The sequence below is a fragment of the Myotis yumanensis genome, unplaced genomic scaffold, assembly GCF_028538775.1.
Source record: "Myotis yumanensis isolate MYYU_CA2020_CCGP unplaced genomic scaffold, mMyoYum1.0.hap1 SCAF_3, whole genome shotgun sequence".
Lineage (NCBI taxonomy): Eukaryota > Metazoa > Chordata > Mammalia > Chiroptera > Vespertilionidae > Myotis > Myotis yumanensis.
Window position 1 is genome coordinate 88,021,266 of NW_027223754.1, and position 13,029 is coordinate 88,034,294.

Consider the following 13,029-nt stretch of genomic DNA (forward strand, 5'->3'; position numbering starts at 1 on the left):
AAGGACACAGAGACAGTGTTCAGTTGATCAGCATAGCCAGCTTCTCTAGCCAGGTTTTAGCCAGGTTCTCCAGCCAGGTTCTGTCTTCTTTTCCTGTTACATTGTATTTATACCAGTTGATTTTAATCCTATCCATTCTATTCCAAAGGTTAGGGCATTTGTTATCTCCATTCCAAGGTCATTACTCTATTGTTCTGTTAAGCTACAAGGAAGTAATTGAAGGAGATTATCCTAAGTAAAGATTATGTAGCTTAAGTGTGATTATTCATAGTTAAAGTGATTAACTACCTGCCTGGCACTTAGTTAAGGGGTTTTACTGATTTATTCCCTTCCTTAGTCCTGTTAATCCCTAACTCCAGGGAAAAATCCCCACCTGGGGAAACAACCTTTCTTGGAGAGGTGATCTTGGTTAAAAAACATAGCGCTAAGAAGGGGAGCAAACATATTAAGAACAGTATGCCATATACGCCAGGTCCCTTGAAACATATGCTGTGCAGATGTTTCTTCCCTGCAGCGACTGTGTCAAGCAGCAAGGATGGACCGGCTTCTGGCAGTTGAGTGTCAACATATGAACCAGGAGGTCACAGTTCAATTCCCAGTCAGGGCACATGCCTGGGTTGCGGGCTTGATCCCCAGTAGGGGGTATGCAAGAGGCAGGCGATCAATGATTCTCTCTCATCATTGATGTTTCTATCTCTCTCTCCCTCTCCCTTTTTCTCTGAAATCAATAAAAAAAATTTTTTTAATTAATGGAAAAAAAAATCCTCTGGTGAGGATTAACAACAACAACAAAAATGTCCAAGCTTGTAGGGAATTTTTATGAGTTTATTTGAGCCAAACTGATGACATATGCCAGGGAGCAAGATCTCAAATGCTCCCGAGTACTTTTTTATTTCAAGAGAGAGTGGAAGAGAGGGAGGGAAAAACATTGATGTGAGATAGACACATAGACTGGTTGCCTCTTGCTCCTGCCCTGAAGGGGACTGGGGAGTAAACCTGAAACCCAAGTACATGCCCTTGACCAGGAATCAAACCCTTGAGCCTTTGGTCTGCGGGCCAATGCTCTAACCACTGAGAACACGGACCAGAGCTCAAGATACATTCCTGTATCCAATTCTAAAATTATTGCAATATTTCTGAACCTGCTGATACTGTTGTAAATAACCAAGTTTTTTTTTTAAAAAATATGTTTGTATTCATTTCAGAGAGGAAGGGAGAGGGAGAAGGATAGAAACATCAATGGTGAGAGAGAATCATTGATTGGCTGCTTCCTGCATGCCCCCTATTGGGGATCGAGCCTGCAGCCCAGGGAATGTGCCCTTGGCTGGTATTGAACCCAGGACCCTTTAGTTTGCAGGCCGAAGCTCTATCCATTGAGCCAAACCAGGCAGGGCTAAATCACCCAGTTATTAATAACTGGAAAGTAGTAAAGGAAAGGCCAAAAAATATAGGCATTCATTTGTGCAGCTTTGACATTCCCCAGTTGATCTGGGGGAAGGCACTGGACAGGGGAAGAACAGATGCATGCCCAGTAAAGTCTGGGTGAGGTAGGGAAGGTGCTTGCCTATCATCACACCTGGGAGCAGGTCATTGACCAGAGTAGGCGTGGCCACTGCAAGGGTGGGAAGATTTGAGATACTTAATCTCCTAAACAAAGAAATTCTCTCTCTTGCTTCCTTGCCTCTTGCATTCTTGGGACTCTTGTTGCAGGCTGTATGCTCTTGGGTCCCCTGCATTTGCCCACATGGTCCACAGCCATGAGGTTCTCACACACAATGGACTGATGGACTGTAACTAGCCTAATGCTAAACTAGACGCAGGTCACCATAGGATGGAAACTTTGGACACTGCCTTTGCTTCTAGCTCTGCTGAATCCCCAGCTACACCTTTTCCAGTACTGAATTAAGGGAAATGGGACTTTCAAAACCCACTTCCACTGATAAATACTTCACTTTCACCAATAACACTGCTACTGGGTAACCAACTTTCAAAATGTAGCTGAGGACATTCACAAGAGCACTACTTCAGCACCTCATAAACAAGAAAAAACAAAACTCAGAAGTGAATGAGCCAGCTTAGAAGGCAGATTCCCAATCATACGATAGGCATATCAAGGACTGTTCAAATATGGATAAAACATCCAAATGATTGGGGACAGGGCATTGGCAACTCATATTCTGATATAGTTTTTTAATGTCTCTCCCTTCCTTTGGCCCTATTCCTACTTCTTTCTTTCTCTACCACTACAAAATCTGAAATATTCATGTTACATATAACTCACCTGAAGTCACTGGGGAAAGCAATTAAAGGGAAAAAAGTTTTTAAATGTTTGAAGGTGAAAAAAACTCTACATCATCCTTTCTTTTCTTTTTTTTTGTTGTTGTTGTTGATAGTATTACAGATGTCTCCCATTTTCTCCCTTTTTGCCCCCCTCCACACAACCCCTGCCCTGCCCCAGGTCTTCCCCATGCTATTGTCTGTGTCCATGGATTATGCATATATGCATATATGTTCTTTGGTTAACCTCTTCCTGTCCCCCCTCCTCCGCCCCATACACTGAGATCTGTTATTCTGTTCCATGCATCCATACCTCTGGCCCCATTGTGGGAGGTTCATGAGGATAAGCCCACACACTGGTATGTAAACTTGTTATTCCCACCTAATGAGTGAGGTAATTGAGATGGGAACATGAATTTAATCCAGTGATTGAATGTCAATATTTTTAGGAAAAGAGGGAGTACCAATGGAAATCCAAAGCTTCTTTACACTCCAGATTGCTCCCCTCCTTCTCACCTCCCCAACCTCCACATTTTCCCCAAGCATGGGTATGTGCCACGGTCAAGAACACTACTTGAGCTATGTTTTCTAGTGGCTGAACATAATGAATAATCCTCTATTGTGTAAACACCCATTCTTTGGAGGAATGCTCTGCCTTCCCTCTAGAGCAGGGGTGGGCAAACTTTTTGACTCGAGGGCCACAATGGGTTCTTAAACTGGACCGGAGGGCCGGAACAAAAGCATGGATGGAGTGTTTGTGTGAACTAATATAAATTCAAAGTAAACATCATTACATAAAAGGGTACGGTCTTTTTTTTTTTTTTAGTTTTATTCATTTCAAACGGGCTGTAGTTTGCCCACGGCTGCTCTAGAGTAACCAGTGGTTTCCCTTCTTATCACTCCCCATGCAGCCAGGGAAGATTGGTCCAGAGAAGGCTGCATCACTCTCTGTCTTAGCAAGTTCTCCTGCACAGGGCTCAAATCAGCTCGGCTCCGACAATTACAGCATATGTTCTGGTCTTGTCCATTCTTCTTTTTGGCCCATAAGCTCCAGACCAGTCTTTCCTTATCACTGAAGTGATAAATGTGGACTTAGGAACATAGGCCACTTAGTTTTGCTTAAAGAGTTCACCGTGTGCCCAGCCAGGCGGCTCAGTTGGTTGGAGCATCACTCTGTATACCAAAGAGGTTTCAGGCTCAATTTCTGGTCAGGGCACACATACCTGGGTGTGGGCTCAATCCCCGGTCAGAGTTTGTATGGGAGGCAACCAATCAATATTTCTCTCTCACATCGATGTTTCTCTCTTTCTCCCTCTAAACTGTCCAGCTGGTGTGGCTCAGTGATTGAGCACCGACCTATGAACCAGGAGGTCACGGTTTATTTCCCAGTTGATGAAGGAGGCAGGTGATCAATGGTTATCTCTCATCATTGATGTTTCTAGCTCTCTCTCTCCCTTCCTCTCTGAAAACAATAAAAATATATTCTAAAAAAATCAATAAGCATATCCTCGGGTAAGGATTTAAAAAAGAGAGAGAGAGAGCAATGAAGTAACCACTTTGCTCGTTGCTGCCCACGAAGACAGTAACTCTTCTGGAAAATGTAGAAAAGTACTGATTTCCGCTTCTAACTACTAAGTGACCTTCCAACCTCCTTCCTAACCAAGTTTTTATTTTCCTGTCAACTAAAAATACACTCTCCAGTTCCGAAAATGTGGTTGATTGAATGGCAGTTGCCACAGAGAACCTACTTTGCATATGGAAACAACTATGGAAGAAAGCAGCACAGCTCATTCTCAGCAGCTCCTGTTTTGAGGCTCAGCTGGCACTCATCTCACGTTTGCAGGAGACAGTCTCTGGCCACTGCTTCTTCCCCCCCTTAGTGTCAGGAAAGTTCCTGCAAATCCTTCTACTGTAAAAGCAGAAGTTGAAGCTGCTTCAGCGCAAAGCAAACATCCTCCAGATCTTTCTTAAACTGTTTCAGAAAGCAGATCAGCCACTGCTGTTTCCTTTTCCTGCCTTTTTTTTTTTTTTTTAACAGACAAAGAGATATGCTGCCAAGATATTATTTCTGTTCAGAGGAAGAGAGAGCAAAAAGAGACAGGCACAGAAATTTCCCCAGCTTTGCCATGTTCCTCATTCAGTTATGTGGAGGTGGCATTTCTAATAAAATGAAAACTGGAAATAGCAGGAAAGTTCTGGAAGATAAACTGTGCCGTAAATGTAAAACACAAGTCACTTAAAGTGATAATAATTCTAAGTACAATTGTAATGCAAAATAAAGACATTTTAAAAGTCTGCAATATTATATTCTACTAGAGGCCCGGTACACAAATTCATGCACCGGTGGGGTCCAGCCGGCTGCCTGATCTGGACATAGGGCTGGGCTGGCCAGGGGAAGGGCTGTGGCCCCGCCCCCGATCAGGGTGATGAAATCCTTTAGCTTTTCCTTGTCTGTGAAGCTCTTTAGCTGGCCTTCAATGCTCAATGAACTTTGCTGGGTAGAGAAGGGCGTGGCAAGAAATATTCAAAGTAAGGAAGAGCAAGGACCTGCAGCCAGGGTGACCTTCTTTTGAAAGGAGAAGGCTGCTTGGGCCGAGGGTTTGGTCTCTTTGAAACTCGGGTCAGTCTTTCCATCGGGCGAGTGGAATCGCTGAGGCCTATTTGAGAGTCACCAAGGCTTGGGAGGGTGGTCTCAGAAAACACGTTCATGCAGGGATGTTATGGGTTCTCTCTCATCAAAAAGCCCACGCGTGTCTGTGCTACACCAACAGGGTTGCTTTAACACCGAAGCCTCCATCACAAGCCCACCCGCCTCCAGGAGGTGGCGGGAGGTTGAAAGTGGCTGAGGCCAGGCGACCACCGCAGGTGACCTGGCAGGTGTCAACGGCTCAGCTGTCTGAGCCCCAGGCGTGGGGAGATGGGCTCTGACATCACCACCGCGGAGGATTTGACGGCATCCGGAGCAGCTTCAGAGCTTGTTGCTATTTTTTTTTTTATTTCCTTTTCCCTTTAAACCTCTCCAGGTTGCGTGTGTTCGAGAGAGGAATAGACTTTGCAGCCTCCTCGGCAGAGAGCACGCCTTCGATCTGGGTTCACACGCAGCTGGACAGAGTCCTCTTTAGAAACACGTGTGGGTCTTGCATTATTTGCGCTGTTACCGATAGAGAGGGTTTTAGATTCTGGCACGTAAATATGTTTCCACGAGGGCAGGAGGCTGAACGCAGCCACAGGCACAGGCACAGCACAGTTCCTCACTCACTCACAGGCCTCCATTCCAGGGCGGTGATGCAGGTGTTTCGCACACAGAGGGGGGCAGGGAGCAGGGTCGGGCAGCAAATGCAGAACATGGCCATCCACAGCCCTGCTTTTTCCAGACCTTCTGTCTCAGTCCCGATCTTCCCTCTCAGGGTCTGTAGCATCTTCCTCTTGAGGCGGATTCAGGCGTCTTGGGGACATGATGTTTATATACGCTGTTTCTCTGTGTGGTCAGCATGGGGTTCCTGAATCAGGCTTCCTTGGCATTGTGGTGGTGGTGTGTGGGGGAACAGCATGAAGGTGCGAACATCACCCGTGGGGACTCCTTGCTGAGAGCCTTCTGTATACCTTCTGTATACCTGGTGGGCGTCTCCCCTCAGAAGGGGTGTGGACAGCTCAGTCATGTGCTCCCTGTGTCCCAGACCAGCAGGTGGGGGGGGGCGGGGGGCAATTGGGGGTGGGACCCGTGGGTGGGAAGGGCCCATCAGCCCGGATCAGGCTGGTTGGCTGCCGTGGTGTTGTCATAGCCACCAGTCATTCCGGTCGTTCTGGTCGTTCTACCGCAGCGGTCACTGGGCTGTTATATGATATCCTAATCTTCATATATAAGAATAATGTTGATTTCACACATTCATATGGCATGCAGATGCATCTTGAGTAGTGTTTTTAAAAATATAATGATAGACTGTAGAGCATTGCTCATAGCTGCTCAATAAAAATTGCATTTTACCAGTAAAATATTAGAGCTGAACAAAACTTTAGAGATCACCTAGTTCAACCTTCTTGCTTTACAGATCAGAACTTAAGGTTCAGAAAGATTAAGTAATTTACCCAAGGTAATAGATAGAAAGTAGCAGACCTGGGGCTAGAGTCCACATCTCCTAGTTCTTCAACCTGCCTTCCTCATCATTATGAAGGTGCCTCATTGATCCAAACACACCATCCTGCCCTGTCTCTAATTTGCAAGATAGCAGCAAGAATTACTGCAGCATTTCCTCTGATTTCTTACTTTTAAAAGACATAGAAGACAAAGGTCTTGGAAGATAGCACTGTATTGTGAGAAGAGAACCATCTACCATGGAATGTTGAGGGAATGTAGCAGACATTGTTGCCCACTCAACACCATCCCCACTTTCTTCTTGCTAAGAATATGCAATTTTAGTCAGCAATTGGGAGGTGGAGGCAATATGCTCACAGATTAACTCAGCCCGGTCAGACCAAATAATTTCCTCCTGGCTGATGAGATATAAGGGGAAATTGGTTGAGGGGCTTTGGGGAAATATTTCCTTCCTGATAAAATAAATGTGCACACACGCACACAAACACACAAGAAGGCTGCCGCCGCCTTTCCCCTTCTTTCCGCTTTTGCATTCAGTTTGTGAGAATAAGATACTTTATGTTGCTGCACCGAGGGAAGGAAACAGCACCCATAAGTTGCTGATGCTGAAGCAGAAACGTGGAAAGAGATTGGCTTCTTGATGGCACTACTGAGCTGCCAAACCAACCTGGAAGCACCGCCCTCCTTCCTTATGGTCATGTGAGGTAATAAGAAGACCTTACTGCTTCAGCCACTTACAGATGCTATTCTGTAACTGGTAGCTGAAAGCATAGTTACTTTGCTTCTCTAGCCTCAGCTTCTTCTTTATAAAATGGTGATAACAAGACCTTCCTGACAGGGTGATTTTGAGGAGGAAATAAGATAATAAAATGTCTAATATAAAGGAACTCAATAACTGATAGCTATCAATATCATCTATATATATAAAAACCTAAGTGACTGAATGACCGAACAACCAGTCGATTGGTCACTATGATGCACACTGACCACCAGGGGACAGATGCTCAATGCAGGAGCTGCCCCATGGTGGTCAGTGCGCTCCCACAGCCAACCTCCCACAGCCCCCCCCCCCCCCCCCCCCCCCCCCGCAACCAACCTCCTGCGGCCCCAATCAGCCCCGATTGCCAGCCAGGCCAAGGTTCCCAGCCATGCATGAATTCGTGCACCAGGCTTCTAGTAATCATTATAATTATTATATTACATCAAAACCCCCAACAGTGGGAATTTTTTTTCCACTCCACAATCTCCATGGCATCTGGAACCTTTTCCCTACAACAGAGGTCTGGGGATGGTACACCCCAATGCTATCTCTTCTCCGAATGCTGAGGAACTCAAGGCACGGGTGCTGTGGGCCTGGGAGTTGGGGAGGAGGGCAGCTTATAATGGAAAAAATAAAAATAAAAATCCAGTGTGTAAAATAAAAGCACAGCTTGTGTAACATGATGGCATATTGAAAGTTCTGAGCAAGCCATTAGATGTTCATTTCTTCTGTCCTAGAAACCCCAACACTGGCAATCTAGCCCATGTAAATAATCCAAATGAAGAGAAAAGCTTTAGTTCCAAAATATTTAATTGAGCATTATTGTGGAAGTAAATCATAATATTCCCCTTTGATGTAATATAATTTTGAAGCCAATGCAAAAATTTTTATTGGAGACTATGTTGGAGTAAGGCAGTGTAATTTCGACATACATTTAAATGAAAAAAGAAATCAGAGTATAGAAGTGTATGTACACTCTGGTTACAACCACGTGGAACACAGTTATTCTTAGGCTGGACTGTAATTGGCAACCATAGTTAACTAGTCTCGGCAGAACACAGGAAATAAGGGGCTGAGGATCGAAGACACTCTGGCCAGAGAGAGCAAGAAAGATGAGATAAGATGACAATGATAATAGTGGGGCACACAAAGGGCATTGTTTTCTCTTCACTAAGGCCATTAGGTGGTTTTCAAAATAGTCCAGGCAGCTGAGTACAGAGCTGAAGGCGGGACAGCAAAGGTACAGACTGGCCAGCAGCTGGGACAGCAGGGGAGATGAATGAGGGAGACGTCTCAGCTCTCCAGACACTGTGAGGGAGGTAAAGAGCTTCCAAAACCTGGAATTTAGAAAACACTGGGAAACAGCTTCCACATGCCATTTGCAGGATAAATAGTCCTTGTAGAATATTTCCTATTGATTCTCTATACTGGGGATCTTGTTTGTGGCCAGAGTATAGTCAGGCACTGCTAAACTATGGGAATTATGGGAATAAGTCCTGAGAAATGCATTTTATCCTTGTGCGGACATCACAGAATGCACTTACACAAACCTAGATGGGATAGTCGACTACTGAAATTGTATGGGCTGTGCTTTTCTACAACTGGGAAGTTCAGTGCTAAGCTCAGCATCATTGTAAACACAGGAGTAACAGTATGCTACAATGTTAGGACTGTTGTGTCACTGGGGAAGAGAAAAATTTCAGGTCCATTATAATCTTATGGGACCACATTTGTATATGTAGTCCATTATGTGGTACATGACTGGGCACTAGAAAAGCATAGGCAGGCAGATAGATTTCCTTTTTCTCGGGTTTTCTGTGCAAAGCAATATGTCAGTAAAATTTTGTAAAACCATTTGCCTAGGAAAAGCATGGACGGGCATACAGCTATTACAATGTGGTGTTCTTTTTGGTGGTCGTCTTGCCACTTTGTAAGCAGCTCTTGCATCTGGCCCTATGCAATCATTACACACATTGACAAGTTGTGTTCTGCTACAAGGTAGTCCATAGGATGTAGTTAGAAACCAGGCTCCATGTAGGAATGAGACTGCATGCTCCCGTGAAGAAACAGACCTCACTGACTCAGAGGGTGAGAAGATGAAACCTCTGGCTGTCACCAGGTATGGCTTCCAATCTGAGGCCTCCCATTGTCAGCACCGACACGCTGGATTTTTATTTTTTCCATTATAAGCTGTCCTCCCTCCTCCCCAACTCCCAGGTCCACTGGCTCTGCTACTACTGGTCCCTTACTCATCCTTTCTTCTACCCAACTATCTCCTCCTCTAGGAGGAGCCCTGAAACAGAGCAACTCACCACTTTTTTCCCCCCAATATAACAAATACTTTTAAATCTAGAAATGAAAATCATAAGTAATAGAATCTATTTACCCATAAAATGTCAAATAAAATCAATATAATACTATAACCTTAAGGTAAGAAATAAATAAAAGGAAGATACATATAACAAAAGAATATCTATTTCCATAAAAGTGCTCAGGCACAATCACATTGATGAAGCTGTCAAACTTTTGCAACTAAAGGTAGAATCAATGTGGCCACAATGGGGCCTGATACAGCATTCTTATGGGTATTATTAGCAACTTAAATGCCACAGGCAGTGCTGCTGTCAGCAATGTGATTTTCTAGAATGGGGAACAGCTCATGCTAAAGCTCCCAACAAAACAGTGCAAGCTTTCCTCAGTTCACATAGTAGTCTCATTTCTGGAAAATGTAGTGTATGTGAAACTATGCAGAAAATAGTCTGGGTTTACATATACGGTAAAACAAAATTAGGTTCTAGGGTCAGATAATTTTTAAAGAGTGAGCTTTTAAAAAACTACATGAAAGTCTGGGGCATTCAAAAGGTGAATTCAAATTCAAGAAACATTCTTTCTTGTGCAGAATTATCCTGGAGTTGACCTCGTGCTCTCTGGGGAAAGCTTAACCAAAGACACATGTCCCTGTAGACAGGAACCGTAAGCTGCACCTGTGGCAGCCATCCCAGCTTCCGGTATACAGTGGACCCTTGTACAACACAGATTTGAACTGTGAGGGTCCACTCACCTGTATGTAGATTTTTTTCAATAAATACTTTTAGTACTGCAAATGTATTTTCTCTTCCTTATGATTTTCTTAATAATTTCTTTTATCTAGCTTACTTTATTGTACAAATATAGTATGTAATACAGATAACATTCAAAATATATCTTAGCCCAGTCAGTGTGGCTCAGTGGTTGAGCATCGACCTATGAACCAGATGGTCCGGGGTTCAATTCAGGTCAGGGCACATGCTTGGGTTTCGGGCTGGATCCCCAGTAAGGGGCATACAGGAGGCAGCCAATCAGTGATTCTCTCTCATCACTGATGTTTCTATCTCTCTCTCCCTTTCCCTTCCTTTCTGAAATCAATAAAAACAAATAAAAACAAAAAACCCCAAAATATATCTTAATCGACTGTTTATATTATCAATAAGGTTTCCAAGTTTTGGGGAGTCAAAATTATCCGTGATTTTTTTACTGAATGGGAAGTCAGCACCCTTAACCCCACTGCTATTCAAGGATCAACTGTACTGCTTAGGGTCCCAGGGATTGCCTAATAAATGACAGTGATAGATGGAGTTAAAGGCCTCAGAGAATGTTAAACTTTAGCGTGATTAAAGTGTTGATTCTCACCACAATACCTCCCAAAGACAACCTGCACATTGCGCATACTCCCTCTTATCACTCACTGGGGGAGCCGGAGGAGAGGGGGTGAAGGCTGGGGAAGTTGGGTAATCCCTGGGCTGCTGCCTGTAACTTCTTTTCTCTCCCACCGATCCTTGACAGAGCAGATGGCTGAGAAATTCTGATAGAAAGATTTACTAAAGTGATTAAATTCCTCCGAGTATGTTACCATTTGGGGAGGAAAAAAGATGAACATGAAAAACTTGCTTACATATGCACAGACCATCTCTGGGAAAATACCTAAGAAATAGATGGTGTGGGTTGTTTCCCAGGAAAGGACCTGCATGGCTGGAGGACAGGCGTGAGAAGGACTCCCTTGACTCTCTACCCTTTTGTACCTTTTGAATTGTGTAGGGATAATTTGAAATATAAATAACACCTGATTATTAATAGATACAGTCTTTTGTAAGTTATCAACTTGAGTATTGCAAGTTGAGAAATTGATAGGCTAGAGATGAGGCCACAGAACGACTAAGACAGGCAGGGGGACTATGGCGCCCAGACAAAAGGGGGCTGGGAAGGAGGAATATGTCAGCATTTCGCTAGCACTTTCCAGGGAACACAGTTCTGACTCTAGCCCTCTCCTCCCTAGGACCAATGTGTAGAAAGGAGAAAAGAAAGCGATCACCAGGCTTTGTTCCATGATAAACAATCCTTCAAAACCACCAACTTTCCATTGTTTCCAAAAAGCCGGTGTGCACGTGGTTTCCGTGGTTGGTTTACTCAGTGTCCCGTGTCCTTCCCCTGCGGCCTGCTCCGGGGGTGCTGCACAGAACACTGGTTCCTGATCTTGGGCCTCAATGGATCTCCTTGGAAATGTGAGAAGTTGTATTCTGGCTAAGAAATTGGTTGGGGTTTTTTTGTGAGTGAAATGAGTATGCCTTGATCCTCCAGACCTGACTACCTGTGTGAGAATTGGCAAAAGTTTATTTATAAACTCACAGTCTGAATTACGGGGCTCTCTGCTCAGGGGCCCTCTTGGGAAGCCTAATTTCCTGGGGATAGTACAGATGGGATCCAAGACCCTGGTCTCTCCTGGTACCAGTGAGTGCAGCAGAGCTCCTCTTCCAGTAGCTGCAGCCACAGGTTTACAAAGGTGTTGTGTCCCTTACCAAACACACCTCTCCTTTTTTTCTTTTTAACCCTCACCCGAGGATATGTTCATTGATTTTAGAGAGAGGGAGGGAGGGACAGAGAGAGAGAGAGAGATTGATCGGTTGTCTCCCATACGCACCCCAACCAGGGATCAAACCCACAACCCAGGTATGTGCTCACAGTCTTTTCGGTGTGTGAGATGGTATTCCAACCAACTGAGCCACCCAGCCGGGGCCACACCTCTTTCCTCATTTCATACTAGTAACCTGGGACTAGGTGCCTGGATTTGGGCTAAGTATTTGTTGTTGTTGTTTTTAAAGTTAATAAACTTTTATTTAAGGAATTTCACATGTTCTGAGTTCTTCCACTGCCTTAGTTCCTCCCGAGTTTGAGTCTTAATCATCTTATCCCTTTTTTGCTCAATCTTGATGTCATTTCAGTCAGTCCACAATCCTTTTAGTTGAGCTTCTTTGATCTACACTTGAATATAGACATACTTCAAAAACTCTGCACCTATAATCGTTGGGAACTAATTTCTTCAAGCAATTTACTTTAGGGCCATGGTTAGGGTCTGAGTAGATGGATCTGCCTGGTTTTTTAATTTCAGACACCCTAGAAAAAGACAAGTATTAGTTCCTACTGAAGATTACTTATGTCTAACTGAAGAGTAAGAACTGTAAGAATAATGTTTCAATAAAAATACCAGGTTTAACATGCACAAAGCCAAGAAAACCAACGATGCCAGAAAATGAATTTATATTGCTGTCCTTTGAACACCCAGCAGGAATAAGCTACTGAATGCAGATACCATGCAGTGCATTGGGCTAAGTATCTGATGTGGCTTAATTTAGCTAACCCTCCCAATAACCCTCCAAGTTCGGTGCTATTATTAATACCATCATCTCCATTTTACAGAAAAAGAAGCCGAGGTACAGAGAAATTCAAGAACAAACTTGAGGTGACATAGTAACTGCGTAGTAGAGGCCAAGCCCCCAGGCAGCCCTGAATCAAAGCCCACACTGCTACCCTCTGCTCCTCGTTGCCTCTGCAGACAGCAGCCCTTCTAAAGCCCCACACACAAGGG

At 44.2% G+C, this 13,029-nt stretch overlaps 1 non-coding gene across 1 annotated transcript; it reads right to left on the bottom strand.

Moving 5' to 3' along the window:
* Positions 1-12,628: 12,628 nt before the first annotated feature.
* Positions 12,629-12,764, bottom strand: LOC139007868 (small nucleolar RNA SNORA8). Its single transcript, XR_011471007.1, has one exon. It is a non-coding gene; the product is annotated as a small nucleolar RNA SNORA8 (small nucleolar RNA).
* Between the last annotated feature and the right edge of the window lie 265 nt (positions 12,765-13,029).